We start from the raw sequence: 21,781 nt of genomic DNA, 5'->3' as shown, positions 1-21,781 counted from the left end.
ATGAATTGTTTCCTTCCTCAGTATAGTAGATTGACGAACGCGAAACAAAATGTATCAAGCAATTCATTAATTGAAAATGTTTAAATCGTAAAGCATTTTCTTTAACTTTCGTGTTCTCTTCCTCTTCTTGTTTGGAAAATGCATTTACATCTTCGTCGCTCACCACATTATATTACAAATCTTGCGGCCATTATTCCAAACAAGAAACAAAGCAAGTTCATTCAGCAAAGTTTGAGAAAGCGGGAATGGTGACATGGTTGCTCAATATCGCCACTCGTGTTACACAGTTGTGTAGGATGGTCATATTGATTCTACAGAATTCAGTGTTTTAGTTGCTGGTACAGCACTCCCCTCTGTGATTATAATAAATAACAGGGTACATGCATGTAGTGGCCTCAATTCCAGTCATTTGAGTGACTTTTTTTTGTACAGCAGGAGATAATTACATGCTGATATTTTTCATGGCAGATTGAAGTGATAGTGCATGCTGCTGACAGAGATGACCAGCAGGGAAAGTTTTGGTGCAAATGACAACATACTGGATTTGTTTAAAGGAGTGGCTTCATGCAGGTAAGAATAAGAATTCTTTAGTGGGAGGAGGAGGGGATAATGTAAACTGCCACATACACATGTTTAACCCTGGACCCCAGTTATTGGCCCATCTACTTGTGAACAAGAAAATACATAAATCTGATTATTACAAGCCCACTGACGCCCTGGATATTAAGGCCCTTCTTCAGCGTTTCTTGTTTAGATAATGATAAAACTGGAAGCACCACTGCTGTGAATAAGACAAAATTTTTAATAATTAAGAGAAAAGATGAGCTTCAAGGAGGAAGTCTGAACTTCTTCTTTGTTATGTTCCAGTTTCGTTCAGGTTGTCAGCTTTAAATTTAATTCTGATACAAATGTATTGAAATGAATTCAATTTACCAAAGCAAAAGTTTTTTTTTTTAATTTTTCTCAAAATCTACTTCCCTTCTCTTCTTCCTCGTGTAACTATCTAAGTGGAAATTACACATTATTCATTATAATCCATTAAGTAGCTTCACTCAAATTCTGTTGGTCTAAATGCATCACATGACTGAGAGTGCCCCAACTAACACTGGGGAGTACTGGTGATCTTTCTCATGTTCATAAATTTTCAAACTTAACATTTGATTTGAGAAAAGACTTGAAGATAATAGGGCATACTGACAATATTACAAGCCCACACTTTTTTCTTGAACTTCACTCTTGAAAAACATTAATTTTTTGTTCCTCTATTCAGATGAATTCTATAGACAAACACCTGTGCACATTTTTGTACCAAATTTATAGAAAAGCTAGTAAGAATTGGCAGTGCCTATACCCTACAACACATCAAGTTCCTACCTTAAGGAAAAGACCTGAATTGTTTATCTGCATGTCCATTATCCTCAAATGTCTTCTGGACATGGATGTGTCTTGCGGATGTGATATCGAGTTGATGGTGCTGAATATTTGATACATTTAATTCCTTTCTAAGTTTGCCACAATTATCTTTGTACCTGCTGTAAAATATATATACAACCTAGTTTTTCTTCCTATGACAATTCTGGAATGTTGACTTGACCGCATATCATGGAATAAATATGAATATTTTTTCTCTTTTTCAGTGTGTTTGTTACAAGAGTAACAACGTGGTGTAAGCCAAAAAGCCACTCTTTTAGCAATGATAAACAAGCTGATTCCATGTTTCCGTGCATCTGTTCTGTAGTAGGTCACAGGTAACGTCAAAATGTGATAAGTAAAAAGTCTTTCCACATTTGAACGTCTTCTGTGATCTACAATTGCAACTTGAAATCTATTTATTTTATATTGTTATAAAGCAAATAATGTAAATGGTGACGTCATCTATGCGTCTCTCCTCTAATAGATCATAAGTAAGAACCAATCAGAATGCACGTATTATTCAGCTTATCATATAAAGTGCATGCATTTCCTTTGCCTTACAATGTGTTTACATCCGGTTTGGATCACGACGATTCTACTGCATGGCACTTATGTTGTTGACATGATTTACAGTAGCCAACTTATACCCACATTTCGTTGCAAGTGGTGAATGATGGAGGCTATCCAAACTTCCTTGAAAGGAAGTGAGGTTAATAAACAAAATATCATCCATGAATTATAAGAAGGGTGAATCAATGATTATGGAAAATACACCAACACGCATTTAATTTTTTTTTTTATATATATCAGGATTGTGGCAGACTTGAGACTTGGTGTTTACTACCAGAAATGCCACTACCACGACTGTAGAGGGATTGACTATCGTTCCCCTGGTATGTTCTGGCTGCCGATAACACATCATTTTTTAGGATTTGTCGGGCAGCAGACTTAAAAACGAGAGTGCGGAAAAACGATTCAAGAAGAGTTCTCGCACAGATTCCAATTGAAATGCAAATTATGGCAGGGTTTTTTCCAGGAACTGGAGAAGCAACCTTCAGTTTCTATCTACCTACCTACGTAATCTCTATTTATCTAATTTATCTAATCTATCTAATCTATCTATCTATCTCTCTATCTATATTCAGATCTTTACCAGCATTATTTTAGCTTTTTACAATCCTTCAACGAGATAGTCAAGAGACGCTCACTCTTAAAATTATAAGAAAGGTGTGGATTTTTGCGAAACATTTTCAAGACTTTGCAAAAGTATGAAAATAAAGATGGAGCCTTAAAAAATAAACGGGGAGAAGTCTGGAGTATATTCCTAACGGCGGGAAGTGCTTAGCTAAATTTCAGATTCATCCATTAATTACTCAAACATTGGGAAACCTTTATCGGTTGCGTTATTTGAGGAAGCATTGAATGGGTAAAAGTCTCTTTATCATAGAAACTAGTACGTATGATGCACGATCCTTCGCAGTAGATAGCGCTATTTATGCAACAGCGAAAATCAGACCTGAAACAAATCTGGCCTGTACGGGATTCGAACCACTGACCTCTGCGATACTAGTGCAGCGCTCTACCAATTGAGCTAACAAGCCAACTCGGAGCAGGCCGTTAAGTTGATTCGTAATAAACCCGTGATGATAAATCAAATACAATGAATGTATGAAGTTCATATATTTTGAACTGCGGTATTGAATACGTATGATGCACGATCCTTCGCAGTAGATAGCGCTATTTAAGCAATAGCGAAAATCAGACCTGAAAAAAATCAGGCCTGTACGGGATTCGAACCACTGACCTCTGCGATACTAGTGCAGCGCTTTACCAATTGAGCTAACAAGCCAACTGGGAGCAGGCCGTTAAGTTGATTCGTAATAAACCCGTCATGATAAATCAGATACAATGAATATATGAAGTTCATATATTTTGAACTGCGGTATTAAATACGTATGATGCACGATCCTTCGCAGTAGATAGTATCGCAGAGGTCAGTGGTTCGAATCCCGCACAGGCCTGATTTTTTCCAGGTCTGATTTTCGCTATTGCATAAATAGCGCTATCTACTGCGAAGGATCGTGCATCATACGTATTTAATACCGCATTTCAAAATATATGAACTTCACATATTCATTGTATAGAACCTAGTCATAGCCTACTGTCGTATGTTCAAAAAAGGAATTTGAAAACCCTGTAACGTTTCGTTACTTTCAGAAAAGCCAGAGGAAATCAATCCGTTGTCAAGTTGTGAGGTAATTGAATAATCACTCTCCTGTGTAAAAGATTTGAATACCATTCATGAAGTGTAGTTTATTAATCTCATCATGAGCTCTTTTATTACTTCATTTAAAAATCTTTCAAAACCGTGTATTTTTTTTTTATTTTTCAGTTTGACGAGTTTTCAACTAATGATTTTGATGATCCAGAGCTTTGTAAGTTGTTATCTGAATGCGAGCAGAGGCTAAATGATTCTAGGAATGATGAAATGGAAGAGATGCTTAATACAAACGAGAACAACTTGAACGAAGATGGTGTCCCAAGAAATAAACAAGATGTAACGCAATTTGACAATAGTGGTTGTGTTATGCAACCTAAAGTTGGTGATTGTGACCTCGGTAATGACTTGGACGATGCATTACTGCTTGAGCTTCAGATTCCACACCACAGTTGGGATAGCGAGGGTTCAGTTTTAAATACAAGAAGCCTTAGGGATCACAACAAGCATTCGTGACAATCTTGTCAGGATAATGAGAATTATACAAACAAAATATGGAAGTCATCAGGCGAGAGAAGCAACAAAACCAAAATAAATAAAACGGCTGCAATGGACCTCCCACCAAATTATGCGATTTGTCAGGATGAATCACAAGCCAGGATGAGTGGAAAATATATGTGTGGTGGGATATTAACTGAGAATTATTGCGAAAAATTTTTATCAAAAGAGGAAGTTTCTGAGTGGTTAGATGAAGAATCTCTTGGTCATTTATAGTTGTCCACGGCTGCGGAGGAGGCCGAAAGTACTGCTTCACTTAAATGTATCCTACTAGTTTAGCACACTAGTTATTTTATGTGATAACTCTTTTTCAGTACCAGGAAAAGCTTCAAAGATAGTGTAAGTTAAGTTCAATTCGATGTTGTCCTGTAGAGCCCTGAGTTCGAAGGCGGTTTCGAGAAGTGTTTTCTAACTACATATATAAGTGATCAGCGATGTAGCGCTGAGATATCTCAGTTCTAAAATATGCAATAAGCTGGTTTTAACGGAAAAGAAAGCTTTGAAAAAGAGAGGCTTTCAAAAGAAGCTGTAAGAGCCTAAATAAAAAAACTTTAAAGAAGAAGTTTTAAAATCACTCGCCTTCCTCTCTTCTCAACGTCTCCAGTTATTTTATTGTGTTTTGGAGCCAGGAAAAACGCTTTCCATGTTATGACATAACTAGTTGTCACCGATCAAATGCGGGCCCTATAAGAAAGCATCCGCTTGGAAACTGATTTGACCAATCAGAAGATGCGTACTGTGTTAGAAAGCGTCCTATAAAGAAGATGGCCGCTTTAAGGTGTTCAATTAGTAAAAGAAAACGTGCTATTAAACTGTGCGACAGTAGCAGAGGAGTATAAAAACGAGGGAGGATTGGGTAGGTGTCGCTGATCTTATCCCCCACCCCCACCCTCCGCAAAAAAAAAAATAAATAAAAATGACTATGATATCCGGCAGTTGGGTCGGGCATCAGTACATATTTTGGCCCACAAGAGGCGATGCTGAAGCTTTGAATTGATCGAGGCATAACATCTGTTCTCCAAGTGAGATTTCAAAGACTTTTTTTAGTGCAAATCATTTTTTGTTATTGTAGTTGTTAGCAATAAGATTTAAACTGTGTTGTCATTTTCTCTTTCGTGATCACTGTGCCGCATGTTGCCTAATAGTGGTAAGCGAACGAAATGGAGTGTAAATTAGTCCCAAATCATACATGTGATTTCAAAATCTTTTTTGAATATGTTTGGACTAAGGCAAGAAAACTGGGTGTAGTAGTATAATTTAGAGTAAAAGACGTAAAATCTGTCTCCATGGCGACAGCATACCTCAAAATGATCAATTCAATTTTCTAACTTTGCTGGTTTCATTGTATTGCGTCTATTGATATATGTTTTCTATGTTACTGTAAAACCCCTTAAGAAGCCTCCTTTGGATAAAATGTTATTGGTTTCCTTTTTGTTGTCAAACAGTAATAAGCTGGTGACTGACGCCGTGTAAAATTGACAACCTTTTATATTTATAGAAATGCAAAACTAGTTGAAGGCACAATTCCTGGCGTTATAGCGCATATATTTGAGGATGTCGTCCAGAGTGACTTGAAATGAATGGAAAACTCACTAATTAGAATGTATTTTTATGACAATGATCTGGAAAAGCCGTATGCAGCCTGCTTTTTGTGTATGACTTCATTGCTGTTTTAAGGCACTCGATCTGAATCGAAGTGAGGGAGCAGCGAAAATATATTTCAGGTATTCCTTTTTGATATTTAAAATGTACAAAGAAAGATAATGTTAAATGACAGTTAATTATGACATCCAAAGAACCGAGTGAAGGATTCCACAGGAAAAAAAAAACATTTTTTGCGTCCATGGAATTTAAACATGGCAATTAGTTATTTAAACTACCTCTCCATTTTTTCGTTTAAAGGGCTGATAGGGAAATTCGTAGTTACTCAGGCCTGTCATCAAAAACCTCGCCCAATCCTCACAAAAGGAATCGAAGTTAAGAAATTTTAAAACTGATTAACGCTGTTTCCCATACTACGTTTTTAGTGGTCATTTAGAATTTGTTCGCATGGATAATAATAACAACAATATGTCCACATTTTTTATACAGTGAATTGTTTACCGCGACACGTTCTTTCTGGCGCTCGAATAAAGCAGAATTACCGTAGAAGAATAAGATAACTTTGAAGATAACATCACTGGAGAAAATATAATCGCAAGGTAGGGGAGAAATTACTCTTTTCAAGAATTTCTTTACCAACCTTCTTTTCCAGTTTAGGGACAATTTCATAATATTGTGACAACATAAATCGTTTTCATTCAGTTCTCAAATGTGCTAAAATATGGTTCAGAGAAGTCCCCGTTAAAGCTTCAGTTATGCACAGCAGTGTCTTCAAAAATTTATATAATACTTGACGATTATAATATGGCTACATTTTATCATTTGTAACTTCTTTGTGAGGAAGACAGACGCGGCATCTGAGACCTGTCGTGTATTACGAGATTCCACAAACATACAGTGCGCTTCACCTGGATAAAAATGCATTATCCATTACTTTACTTTGTTATCCAAATGTTCTTCGTGAGTACAAATAACACGCGAGACAAGTACAAATATCACGCGATATTTCTACTCCAGAAATACCCACGAAATTCGCTCGCACTGAAATGACAATTCGGCGTGTTGGATAGTAAATCTCTTTTCAAACGTTTTGTTGCGTAGTATCGCGGAGTATTTTTACTCGCTGTTTGTATTTTGACTCGCCCTAAAGCCTCGTTAAAATACGGCACAACTCGTTAAAATACTCAGCGATACCACACAACAAAACGTCTAATAAGATGTATTTATTATCCAAATGTACTTCATAGAGTACAAATAATGCGCGAGACGAGTACAAATATCACACGATATTTGTACTCCAGAAATATCCGCGAAATTCGCCCGCACTGAAATAATAATTTGGCGTGTTGGATAATAAATCTCTCGCCCTACGGGCTCGTCAAAACACGGCACAATTCCTAAAAACACTCAGCAATACTACACAACAAAACTTCTAATAAGATATATTTATTTGAGTATATTCTGAAACTCTACTCAATCTCCAAACTTCCCCTCAGCCCATCCGAAGAAAACAGAAAGATGGCGTTCAAAAGGACATTCTGGGCTTTCATTATTGCTTTCTGTAAGCACTGTTCTCTTTATCTAATGGAGTATCAAGTTAAGAGACTAAATGTGTTATTTAAACCTGTTCAATAGGATTGGAATTAGTTAATTTTAGACACTCAGTTTTTGTTCTCACGAAAATAGCCCGCATGTTAATTCCTTTAATATCTAGGCCTGCATTAAATAAGTCGCGAGAAAGTAAGTGACATGCGCACGGGAGACACACTGTGGATAACCCCGGCTGGAGAGCATTAAGAAAATAGAGTTACTGCTCCTTGGGAAATTATGAGAAAACACAGCACTCAAGTTGATTTCTGCTTCTCTCTAGAGTCTGATTGGTTATATTAGCAGCAGATCACGACCATGTTTGTGTCGTAATTTATGCGGCGGCTGAAGTCAACAAAAAAAAAATGCATTACTGGTTTTTTTTATTTCAATTTTTGCCTACATTATACTGAAAAACGATCATTTCCAAAATTGTACAAAAAAGAAAAAGGGCCCCATTCACTGCGCTCAGAATCTTTAACTTTTCACTTTTGTTGTTTGGCATCAAACGCGCGCTCGTGTAGTCATGTCATTTACATTTTATACGAGAAAAGTCTGTCCAAAAGGCGCTTAATTAAAAATTCCATTCATCAAATTTTGATAGCAAACTTTAACAATAAAAGAAAAAAAGTGTGTATCTTACGAATTGAATTAGCTTAATAACAATAGACAAGAGCTTCGGATGCCGGCTACGATGTCTTCTCGCTTTTAATTTTCTTTTTCTTTTTTGCACTCAGAAAGAATCTGCAATATGTTTTGGGTGCTTAATTTCAAAATCAGGTGGTTAAAGACATGTAGAATTATCTGAATATTTACCAGTTAGGTTTCAGTGAGTAGTCCGTCTGAGTTATGTTGGCCAATTTCTCAATCGTTTAATGTAATGGTCTCCGAATGGCTGGTGATCATTTCCTTTATTCTCGTAACCTCCATGTTTGATTCAGGGGGGGGGGGGTGACAGTGTAGGAGGGGAAATTAGGGTTCATCAAAACATCATATTGAGCGTTCCCTGAAACGACTTTGAAAAGAGCTTCCAGTCGAGATGCTATTTTTTCATAGCTTTGGCGACATTGACATATTTCACGATCTCAGTTAGGAACCTTACTGACTGTCCTATCTTTTTCTCTTGATTTCATAAGCAGCTGGGCTAATGGCGGAAGTATGCCTTCACAGAGTTGTGCCACAGTTTCCCTTAAGCCAACTTTTACAAGCTCCAAAAGGGCATTATGTGGAGCTGAATTTCACCTTGAAGATTTCAGATAGAAAGCCCTGCAGTGATGATATGTACCCTTGAGTTTCGTGATGGATACAACGTGTCGGCCAATCTCCTTGGCAGATTTTGTGGAAGAAACATTTCTGGTATCGTGCGATCTAGTGGACATAAAAGTAATCCTAAAAAATTCTTTACAACTTTAAGTTTTCATATTCACAACATTCTTGTAGTTTTCAGAGTGACTCTTCCTCATAAAAAGACCAGTCCTTGCTTATCCTGTGTGTCAAACTGACATGCTCTTTTTAATGTGTAAAGAACCTTAGAGACTACCCTTATCATGAAACTATCTCTAAGGCTCTCCCTCCCATTGCCAATGTTCAAACAATTTCTTACAATCACAATACAACTGTACTACAGTTTACATCGCTAACTCTATGTATTCATTAATCAATTTTCAGCTCCCATTGACTACTGCCAATAACTTCCAGTTCCTGACTAGATCCTCACAAATTGGTCCACTTCCAGTTCACTTCCGGTCCACTCCAGCCCACTCCAGTCCACTCCACTGCCTCCCAGCTCACACATAACAAGTCAAGGCCGACTCCTTCCAGATTGATTCTCATGGAGAAAATACAAAGATGTGGGGACTTGGACTGTTTGGGAAGATGAGACCACAAATCGAGTTTCTCTTCACTTCTTTCCAATGTCTGCTACATCTTGTTACATGCATTTACTCTGATGATCATCTGGGAATGAGTCAGTAAGAAGACACTGATGGAAGACAAACACAACAGGTCAGAGAATTCCTTGTGGGTTGGACGAGAGGGACTATAATATAAAGCACTGGTTGAACCTCATGTTAAATTTCAGAAAGAAGTCTGGAAACTTGCCATTCGGCTTAATTTAATGTAGTTAGTTAAGTTAGTTGGGTCCCCTGGGGTTGGCTGGGCCTCCCTTTTTTCTTCCCTTAATTTTAATAGGGTTCCTTTTCAGGTACTTTCGGCTTAGGTTAGGTTTCGGCTTAAGATTCTTCTTTAGACAATTTCGGCCTTGATTCTACATCACGACTGCATCAACTGTGCACATATCCTCCAGGACTACAATGGCTCTTCAACCATGGACATCAACATCCACTCTTCCGCGCTGGAGCTCCCTGCTTAGTAGCGCCTCAAATACCAATTTTATAATGTTTCACTCGATAGTAGCAATTCCATAGACTGCAGTCTAGTGATGCATTTTCAACCAAATTATATTGTAAAAATTATTGCGGCAACCCATTTTGGCCAAAGGTTCAACCAGATATCGATTTAGTTACTATATATTTAACTGGATAAATTAGGCCATTCAACTGGGAAGTGTGCTCATTTGCCACTTCTATCATGCTTAGTGGTTTAACTCCAGTTGAAGCCGCTTGTCAAGGCTTCATTTAGTGGAAAATAGGGAACTGCACACACCAGCTAGCTTAGGTCACAGAGAAAATAAACTAGGCTAAGTGTATGCTGTATTTTGACAGCATAATAGCTGTCAGTCCAAATTGCGGGCCAATTAATGTCGAAAATACAACACATCAACCAACATCATGGAGCAGAAAAGGAATCACAATGGAGAGGAGACAACATAATATAGTTTTAAGAAATGGCCCAGTATTAATATTTGCTTTTCAATCATACATTAAGCCAATTGTTTGACAAGTCAGCTTACAGGCTGTCACCAAATTTTGCAATTAACTCCTCACTCAACATCCCAGCCTCGTGTGTACAGCAACCAACTCACAGAAAGGTAGGGCAAGGTCTGCCAGATGTCACCAGGTGGGTGGGTTTTATTTTATTCCGAGTTCGGCTTTCAGCTTCAAATTCACTTCGGCTATCACTCTGGCCTTCGATTTCAACACCTATTGGCATCCAATTTACCGTATATAGGCTTGGTAACGACCTTGACTCGTTAGCTAGCTACCATCTGGGACACCATTGACGTTCTAATCGGGATGTCAACATTTACTGACACAAGAACACTTGAGGTTTCCATAGATGCTAAATTTTTCATATAGGAAAGCGCATCCTACCCTAGACGATTAACTAATGAAACGATTCATGTAACATTTTCAAAAATATAAAATCCCAAAACTCTGTGTTTTTGTGTCTTACTCTGAAATAAATTGGCTACAAAGTACAATTAACATAACATTAACTAATACCACATTTTTTTCCAGAAAGAAGGTAAGTGCTACTAACATCTTTTATTTCAGGAATTCTGGGCCCATTTGGAAGCAGAATTGCACTCAACTTTTCTTCTAGGGCAGCATGAAGAAGTCCATTTTCGGGGGCAAATGTGCTTTTTGGCAGTTCAATGACCCTCGCTCTGTTTGAGAAACCACTTAAAGTGCATTTTCAGAGACTAGCTCATTTTCGGGAGCTAACATTTCCACTTCCATAAAAGATGATATTACTAACCGTTACTAATTCCAGGAAAGATGATGCTGTAGCTGATCTCATGGACCAGTTAAGATAGATATGAAGAAGAGAACTTTATTCATCTCAAGCTCTTTCTGCAGATGGTAAGTTGCAGTTGACTTTAGCTTTGTGTGTGTACATAACAGCAGGCATGCTTTGGTTTTTTCTGGTTGTCTTTTTAGTGAGATCATCAACACAAGGCTATGGAAAATCTGGTAAAAAATAACAAAAGCATAACGATATTTGTAACCATTTTACCTGCTAACAGAAAATTCAGATTTCAAACAGTTGAATACCTTTAAGGGGTAAATTATGCAACAAGCTAATTAACAAAGCATTTACAGGCAGTTTTTCAGAATAAATTGACGGAGTATTGGTCTCATTTTAAAAAATAATTCAAGCCTTTTGGGGGGCATTAAGCCACTATAGAAAATTCAGTGACTAAGTTATCAACAGTTAGCTTTAAAAAAACCAAATTATATAATTAGTCAATCGCGTGCAAAAAGTTAAAGTACACTTGGCATGCTGTAGAAGGATATCTCTTATTAAACCTTTGCATAGTTTTAATCTTACTAGGCCTTTTGCAACTAGAGAGAAAATGGCTAACTTCAAATACAACAATACAGCTGCTTACTACCCAGAATAAACCAGCCTACAGCCCTTAAAACACCATGTCCCCTCTCTGGATCAACAGCAACTATACGAAGTCCATCAAGCACCACCTAGTCCTTCACTTCAACCCCTGTGGAAGGCAACAAAATTAAGCCCAAGAGGCAAGAACTAGTATAATAAGTCCTTCCGTCTCCCCTTTAGAAGACCAACAAGACTTAAGACTAGGAGGGGAACTGGAACCTTTATCCCTCCTTACAGCTTCTATGGAAGACAATAACACTTAAAGCTACAAGGCAAGAACTGCAAATGTTAGACCTCTACATCAGCTCCAAAGCAGAATAACAAGACTTGGACACAAGACTTCATTTAGTGCGAAATAGGGAACTGCACACACCAGCTTAGGTCACCTACAATAAACTACTTGTATAATTGCTTGATAGCATAACAGCTGTCAGTTCAAATTCTGGGCAAAAATAGAACACATCAACTAACATCATGGAGCAGACGAGGAGTCACAATGGAGAGGAAACCTCATATTAGCCTTAAGAAATGGCCCAGTTAAAATATTTGCTTTTGGTTCATACATTAAACCAATTGTCTCAAAAACTCAGCTTCCAAGCTGTCTTCAAAATGTTGGGGAATAGAATACTCTTCTCTTGACATACTGGATCACAGAGGCCTGAGGTGTGCAGCAACCAACCCTTACAAAGGTAGGGCAAGGTCTCCAAGTTTTCACCAGGTGGGTGTGTTTTATTCTATTCGGAGTTCGGCTTTCGGTTTGAAATTCACTATTGCTATCATTCCGTCTTTCGATTTCAACATCAATTGGCATCAAATTTACTGTCTAAGAGCTTGATAACGACCCTTACTCGTTAATTAGCCAACCTCTTAAACCTGATCTGGGACACCCTGAGTGCTCCAATAGGGGTGTTGACATCTACTGACACAGGAACACTTGAAGTTTCTGCAGATGCTTAATTTTTCATTTAGGAAATTTAAAGTGCATCCCACCCTTAGCAAGAATTTAACAAGCAACTGATTGTAATATTTTCAAAAAGTAGAGAGAAACAACCTGTGTGTCTGTCATTCTTCTCCAGAAACCTACCTTCAGACTTTAACTACAAGATTACTAGTTTATTTACTTTTCAGGGATTTAATTCTAGCAGCTCCGAGCCCATTTTTTGGAGCAGACCTGAAGATTGATGGTTCCATAACATAACAAAAATTAATGTGTCACCAAAATATACACATGCAAATTCATTGAAAACTTAAGAATGATGTTCATAGAAAAAATAAATAAAAAAAGACTGTGTCTCTGTGCGTCACTTTCTTAGAAAGTCATAGTTACTAACAACTAACTTTTTTCAGGAACAAGGTAAGTGCCAATATTTGGGGCTGACACAATTTATTGCATTTTTTTTTTCAGGACAAGATAAGTGTACTAGCTAGCCTATTTTGGTTGCACCATCATTCTCTTACAAATACATACATCATTTTACTTGTTATTTATCACTATGTCAACAAACATTTCTTCGAACAGCAAAAAAGGTGAGTGCTACTAATGCCTCCTACATGTACATGCAGATATCTGTAGAAAATCATCAAGTTATTCATCAGTATGTTCTGAAACATTTTTTTAACAGCATTACAGGTGAGTATCAATAATACTTCTTATATCAGTCTATAACCCATCATGTTCCTAATCAGTATGTTCTCACAAACATTTTTTTAAACAGCAAAAAAGGTGAGTATCAATAATACTTCTTATATCAGTCTATAACCCATCATGTTCCTAATCAGTATGTTCTCAAACATTTTTTTAAACACCAAAAAAGGTGAGTATCAATAAATATAAATTATCTTATTAACCAAGAGCGAGGGCCATACTGGGAGAATATTGGCCAGAGGTCTTGACAGTATGGACCTCGTTGCGCTCAGTCCGTACAAGAAAGACCTAGGGCCGATATTCTTCCAGTATGGTCCCGAGCAAGCTTGGTTAATAAGAAATTTATTATACAACTGAAGTTCAAAGGGACACAAGTGCGGTATCATTCGGGACCATTCGGAACAGAGCCCAGTCCAATACTTAGAGAATATTGACCAGCAAATTATTAGAGCATTTTGATTGGTTGATTTTAGTTATTGACCCTCTGACTTCCCGAGTCGTGTAATAATACTTCTTATATCAGTCTTAATAACCCATCATGTTCCTAATCAGTATGTCCTCAAACATTTTTTTCAACAGGAAATAAGGTGAGTATCAATAAATTTATCTTATTAACCAAGTGTGAGGGCCGTACTGGAAGAATATCGGCCTGAGATCTTGACAGTATGGACCGCGTGCAGTGAGGTCCATACAAAAAAGACCGAGGGCCGATATTCTTCCAGTACAGTCCTGAGCAAGCTTGGTTAATAGGATATTTATTATAAGACTGAAGTTCAAAGGGACACAAGTGCAGTATCATTTGGGACCATTTGGGACAGTGCCCGGTCCAATACTTAGAGAATATTGACCGGCAATAGAGCATTTTGATTGGTTGATTTTAGTCATTGGCCCCCTGACTGCCCGCGTCGTGTAATAATACTTCTTAGATCAGTCCATAACCCATCATGTTCCTAATCAGTATGTTGTCAAACATTTTTTTGAACAGCAGAAAAGGTGAGTATCAATAATACTTTTTATATCAGTCTTAATAACCCATCATGTTACTAATCAGTATGTTCTCAAACATTTTTTTAAACAGTGAAAAAGGTGAGTATCAATAATACTTCTTATATCAGTCTTAATAACCCATCATATTCCTAGTCAGTATGTTCTCAAACATCTTATTAAACAGTAAATACGGTGAGTATCAAAAATACTTCTTATATCATTCTATAACTCATCTTATATTACTAATCAGTATGTTCTCAAACATTTTTTTAGACAGCAAAAAAGGTGAGTATCAATAATACTTCTTATATCAGTCTATAACCCATCATGTTCCTAATCAGTATGTTCTCAAACATTTTTTTTAACAGCAAAAAAGGTGAGTATCAATAATTACCTCTTATATATTCTATAACTCATCATATTACTAACCAGTATGTTCTCAAACATTTTTTAAACAGTAAAAAAGGTGAGGGCTACTTGTGCCTCTTATTTCTGTCTATTTCTCATCAAAACAAGGTTAGTCATGGTAACATTTTTATATTGGGAGCTTGAAGTCTTATTTCCAGGGCAAACAACTAGATTAATAACAGGAAAAGGAATTCAGACTACAGACAAACACACAAACAAATTCTTATCATTTTTCCAGCTCAGACACTCATTCTCAGCCTTTTCAAAAGGTAAGTAAGCTTAACTGTCACAAATACAGTATGCAGAACAGCCTGGAGGCTTTAATTAGTTTCCAGGAAATCTGATCATTTGAAAGCACCAAAATAAACCAGAAGGAATTCATAGATCCTATCCAGGTCAGTATTGAACCCTTTACCTCAAGGAAACTATTTTAAAACATATAACTCTCCCAAATAATATCACTACAATATCCAGCAAACAGGTAATCAGAGCACCCAAACTTGTCAGATAGAAGTTGTTAGGCAAAGGAACTTTAAATAAAAAAAACTTATCACACTCTTGAAATATATAGAGACTGCATGAATCCCAAAATGGCGTAATTTATAATTCTTGTTGTGGTTATACCCATTTGACAGCCTATCAGACCAGTCATGAGCAAACAGTCCTTAGCAGCTAGAAAGCCCCAGACTGGAAACAAAAACTTAAAGGTTGGTCCTTTCTCTTTGAGTTCTTAGGATGTAAGTTGCACTTCAAGAATAAGGAAGAGACAATCACTATTCATGAGAGAAAATAATTTCAGAGAAAGTATCCAGCAATCATGCAGGTTCATTGCTTAGGACTAACTTTCAAATCTAACTCTTGTAACATCCTTTAACAAAAATCTACGTCTTCAAAAAAAAACAAATCATATATTCCTTACACTGCTGCTATGTTATTTTTAACGAAAAAAATTAGATAATGTGATTTTGACATTTAAAAGAATTTTGGCACAGTACCTTGAGGTATTGTTATTATTGGCATACACTTCACAGAGTGTTAGTGTGTTCTTCCACTTTGAATTCAAAGAATCTGCAGATGCTCTGAATACAGTACATCAACCCAAGCAGCAAATGTACATTCAAAACATATAAATGTGTGTGAAAATTTTGAGTGTTGGCAAAATTAACATTCCAAATAATTCAAAATAGGTTACAAAAATTTAGCAATTGACTGACACTACTTTCTTCACAACATTATTAAAATTATCTGCTGTTTTATTTTATTTTTCAGCCTCTACAAATTTAACTACTGGTGCCTAGGAAGGAGATATGGCATTTTCATAAAGGACACTAACAAACAAAGGCTGTGTAATTACAGTAGTAAAACACTTTAAGGTAAAACATTGTTAAGCTACCTTCAAACCCAGAGGGTTCAATCACCATAGCACAGGTTTGGGGAACATGGTCCCCATTTTTTCCCCATGTGGGGTTTTTTTGGGTTTACATGTCCAGCCATGGTCATTAGGAAATTTAGAATGTTGTTCCCATATAACAGACTGATGTCAAAGCAAAGTAGGCTTGAGATAACTCAAATGTTTTGGGTGGAAGCTATGGGTGGTGCAGTGGTGGTGATGGTAAGGACTAAGAAACAGATTGGGATGGAGGGAGGGTTACTATCTTAGGTGGGGGTTTACAAATGCAGCTATGACTGAAAAGGATCATGGGAGGTTGGGGAGGTAAAATGCTGGGATGGGTTGGGATTAAATGGGTTTGGGTTAGAGACGGGGAGGGTTACAGGCTAGGGTGAGGGTTTTAACTTGGGTAAAGAGGAATAGGGTGGTTGTTATGGTGTTTGGAGATGGTGGGTAAGTGTTTGGCTGGAGTTTTGGTGGGCAGGCAGGCAGGCAGGCATTGATTTGAGACTGCGTTAAGGTTCCTATTTAGGAATAAGGTGGAATGTTTGAGTTGTCTCAAATTCACTTCTGTGTTTTTCATCAATTTGAAACTTTTTGAGTCATTACTTGTAAATCTTTTAATACTGTTTCCAATTTTTTAAAGGAAATTAGCACCTAAGTTCTTAAGTACATAATTTTTTCCAATTCTCTTTAAGTTAAAATTTCATTCTTGCTGAGTTAAAATGTTGTGGTATGTTTTCCCTTCAATTCAATTAATTACAAAAGATTCCTGTGTTTTAATAAAGTAAGAATATCACAGTTTGATCAAAAGGTCTCTTTTCTGTTGTTTTTCTCCTAATCCCAAACTTCCTATTCTTATTAATTTTTAATCCATGGAAACCTTACCATGGTCATTTTTTGGAGACTCAAATGTGTTCAAAGAGCCAGACGAGGTTCTAGACAGTAAATCCAAAATAAGAGTTTTGGACAGTTGCATAATAAAAGTATGAAGTGTTATCATCTGAATAACGGTGGCTCTGGGATAGACTGTTATGGGTGATGGCAACCAACCCCTTAAAGATTTGAGTGAAAGGAAGAGCCAGTTGACTCTTATTTCAAATGTCCTAAACCACTGACTGCTATTCCCTGGTTCAAATCATTCACTGTAAACTCAGGTCAATTGAACACGAGTAAAAAGGTGGAAACATTAAAAGTTTTTAAAGCCATGCCGTATATAAGATTAATTGGTGGTCGCCATGAATAGATGTCGCACCCTTGAATTTCTTGATTAGGTTACTATTGCTTCAGAGGAAGTTGACTTGCACTCTGGAAGTCCTAGCGAGTAAAATTAAATATATCATCTTAAGTAACGTCTACTTAATCGTTTTAATCGCATGGGGCTTTCTTTTAAATGCAAAAGATCGAGGCACTAGAGCGCGTCCACAAAAGAAGTAACGCATTGATCGATGTTTGGCACCTTTTGCTGTAAAGTCAAGAGACACATATCTTTAGAAAACAACACTTTACCATTGCTGCGTATGTTACTTGAAGTGTGGTTAAAATACATGTTAGGAGCCTTACTTGTGATCGTAAGCTGTCTGCTTCCCGCATCAACACAAGCTGAATTTTTCCTAACAAGCGAGCGAAGCGCCAAGTAACCCCTCGTGTACGCTTCACGTTCTTTTGGTAAGACTTCGTAGACACTATCCCACTCGCTGCTTTCGACGCAAAGCAGCTTCAAAAAGTGAAGTGTCAGAAGATACTTAAGGGCTGTCATAGCCGATATTATCAGTGTCTGGCCATAACAGCGCGTGCGTTCATGGTCAGGCGCCATTTTTAATGACGCGCAAACGATCCTATAAGCACTAGCAGATTGCCTCCTTTTATATTCGGAAAAACTTAATTGGTTTAGGTGTAAAGGCATGGTCTATTGACTTGAATTTAGCCGATTTCTGTTATATCGAGATCATTATATTCCCAAACATTTCCTCTTTTAGCGGAATATCAGAAGCACACCTCTTCACTTAGCGATAAGAATCAGGGCTACCGCGCTTGCGAAAGATAACAAGGAAATATGCATGAACACGGAAGACGGAGAAAAAACTCCTCACAGCCACACGATTGCCAGAGGAGAAACCTTACGCAAGGCCTCTGTATACCCATGCGAGAACCATGGGCACCAAGTCATGCCCTAACATTCTGGGTCTTTCCTCCACCCTACACCCCTTCGCAAGCATCTTGCAATTAATCTTTTATTAAAAACCAGATCATACCAATAAGGAAAGCAAAATGTTATTTAAATAATTCGTGTACAGATCGTTTACTTTTTGGGAAGTTATCAAAAGAGATCAAGCGATAAGTAGTTCATAGAGGGCCAAACTACGCACACACCCAACATGTGTCCAACGCACACACCCAACATGTGTCCAGAACGAACTGTACCAAAACGAATAGATTTTGCGTCCGTGCGCAAGAAACCAATGCACTACACAAAAACATTGCATTTCTACCCCAACGTTGTACATACACGGACGACAATACAAAAAATTGGGATTTCTCATCCACAGAAAGTCTTGAACATGTGCAAGTGGACGCAGCCTAGAGATATGGGGGCAGTTTTCCCCGAAAATTTACCATATTTTTGCATGTTATTTGTGAGGTTGCAGTCAGAGCCCATCGCTTCGGCTCCGCCGTCCTTGATTTACCGTGAGTTACACTTAACTTGTCATTCTCTTATTCCGGTGTATGCGTATAGGTGGATAAAAAGTAAACTAAATGTGAAGAAAGACATTCTTCACCTTCAAAAGTATAGTTCTAAATAGCAATGTAAACAGATTCAATAAAATTGACATCAAATAGACATGCTTCATATGAGTTCCCCTTCCACAGTGACCAGTTAAAATACAAAAACGTTACGAGGATCTACAGACTCGCTCAAAATAAAGCTTCGCTTGATTATTTTATCATAATAAGAATTCAATATGAAATTGTCGCAAATCGTCGAAAAAGGAATGAATAATACTCTATAAATAGCCAGAGCAACTTCGACATGTTACCCCACGTATCATAGGCGATTTGTAAAATCATTTAGCAGAGAAATCCAGCAATTGGGAAGGAAGATATATACAAGTGCGAAAGCCTTCAGGATCCTGCGCACGAGAAATGCGCAAGCCTAACGCCCCCATAGTGGCGTTATACAAAATCGCCTTTGTATCCTCTTGACACTATATTAATAATATTAATAATACTTAGATGCAAAGATTGAACTCGACTCTCTATTGAAGCTGTTCTTTCGCACGCATCACTTCAAACTGAGTTGTGCAGTGTCTTCCCTGATGTTAATAGTTACTGGAACTTTTCACTCAAACACTTTTCTATTGATTTGCTCTTAAATGAGCTCAAAATGTATTTCCGCTCGCTGAGCGTGAAGACGGTTTGGAGAGACCTGTAGGCGACATTCTACGACTATAACCCAGACCTCCTCTTCAAACAACAAGGCACCCTAGTACTCGTACGTGTTCTCGACATTTCTTCTTCCTCTCATAGCAAGATATGTGCACTTCTGAATGGAAAGAATGATTCTGACAAAGTTCAACTTTCGCATGAAGGTCCCTTTTCAAATCTGTACTGTGCCATCTGACAAATTCCTTACAAACGAACAAACGCTGTGGCCAGGACAAGCAAATGGAAGATCTGGCGGCTCTGAAACTGAATATAAAGTAGAGGAGTAACGGTTTCTAAAAAAACTGTGGCGCTGCGTTGGTAGGAGGTATTACAAGATTTGATTTTGTCAGCTGAGTTGATTATGTGAATTAGTCATTGTTTTCAAAGCTTACATTTCGAGCGCAAGTCAGTAAAAATGAATTTCAAGAATTAATAGGTAGACTTAAAGCCGTAAGGGCAGGACTTCAGTGAGTTATCTAAACTATCTATCGTAGAAGAATTATTAGACATAATTCTAATACAAATATGATTTCTTGGTAATGTTTAGCAACCGAACTTCCAGTGCGCGGTTGAGTTAAACCTGACGAAAGACAAAGAGCCCAAGAAACATTTAACAAAACTGATGATAAGAGCCGCGAAGGCTTGCTTACCCAGATGTCACACTTGCCGGGAAAAAATCTCTCAGGAATTCGAGTGGCCCACGTAATGGCACTTTCAGTGTAGAGTAGACACATCAGAGCGACTTAGGCGCCTGCAGCTTGCCGGTACGCTAAAGTTACTCCATACAAACATATGAGATGTATTACAGGAATAAATCCACAGTAGCCAAATCAAAGCATTATACCTGAAACGAAAATTTCATGCGAAATCAAATTATGTTTCCATTGTACGTACCTAGTGCGCATAACTAGCGCGCAGCCAGCTTAACAAAATGGCGGAATATTCTTTCTGAGATGAGCTCTCCAGTGATGCAAATTGTCATTTTATTGTAAAGAGATATGAATAAGAATCGGGAATAAATCTTCGAAAACAGTAATTGAGTACTTGCTGGTACATAAAAAATTATGGTTTTATCTGAAACTAAAGTGAGAATTAGTATGAAATAATAATATAATGAGCCAAAGGACACTTTTTCTTTGTAGTTCAAGTTTACATAACATTGTATATCAAAGATTTTCAATGCAGGTTTCATTTTCAGAGAAAGATCAAGTCCTACATAGAAGAGGCTCTATTCGCTGTTGTACATACCTAGTGCGCATGACTAAGGCTCTATTCGCTGTTTTTCAGGCACTGTATCTGTGCTCAATCGCATGCGCATGCGCATCCAGAAATATTTTATGAATGTATAATCATTTTTGTTATATAATACCGTCGCTGTGACACGCTCTTTTCAAATAAATACAATAAGGTTTGCCTATTAAAAGTGATTTTCGAAAGAATTTCATTAGTTTATATGTTTTGCAAAACAAAAACAAAAAAAGAAATAGCTTGCCGCAATGTGAAACATTAAGCACCAGTCGCATAGCCAACCAGTCTGTATTGATAAGACCTGATAGCGTTATTCAGTCTTCATCCAATCAGATGAAAAACTAAAACAAACGCGGCGTTTTCCCGCGCTTTATGCAGTTTGCGGGTATTTACTTTGAACTCTTATTGGCCACTGATAATGTAAACCTTTGTTTTGATTGGTCGCTGTGATTATTATTATTTATCCTTTTGTTTTTGGACACTTAATTGTGAACTGCTATATGAATTGAGTTTTCAACGACAAATTTACCTGCTCTAAATATTCGGTAATGGAGCGCGCTGAGTTTGTCTCATACGGAAACAATGATGCAGATCACACCAAGAGAACAGATCTTTGACATTTATACACTCTTCAAAACTCTTGAATGATAGAAACCATAATATAACGGAGGTAGAAATGATCCCATGATGAATATTGCTCTTCCTGCATAATGGAACCTTGAAAATCAAATGGAACAAAGCACATCCACATTTGATCAAACGAATTTATATACGGCTCGCACAAATACGGGTCGGACAGAGGGAATTCGTTGAAAAACAAATAAGACAAAATTCCAACAACACCATAAGCATTTGGAAAACAATCAGGTCCGAATTTAAAAGGTTCTTTAGCTCGGTTGTGAAATCTACGATAGAAAAAAATCAACTTCTCGCTGACAAATTTAATTACGCGCCCGCTCCGGACACCTTCATTCCGAGAAACTATCCAACTTCAGAACAGTTCTCT

The 21,781-nt window shown here is 37.5% G+C and overlaps 2 pseudogenes; one reads left to right on the top strand and one right to left on the bottom strand.

Annotated features, from left to right (window-relative positions):
* The window catches only part of LOC148737851 (uncharacterized), a 161,881-nt pseudogene that overhangs the window by 59,799 nt on the left and 80,301 nt on the right, over nt 1–21,781 (top strand).
* The window catches only part of LOC148737857 (adiponectin receptor protein 2-like), an 8,695-nt pseudogene continuing 6,588 nt past the window's right edge, over nt 19,675–21,781 (bottom strand).

The sequence above is a fragment of the Stylophora pistillata genome, chromosome 2 (assembly GCF_964205215.1).
Source record: "Stylophora pistillata chromosome 2, jaStyPist1.2, whole genome shotgun sequence".
In the NCBI taxonomy this organism is placed as follows: Eukaryota; Metazoa; Cnidaria; class Anthozoa; order Scleractinia; family Pocilloporidae; genus Stylophora; species Stylophora pistillata.
Note: the sequence above shows the minus strand (reverse complement) of the source record. Positions and strands in the feature narration are given on the sequence as shown.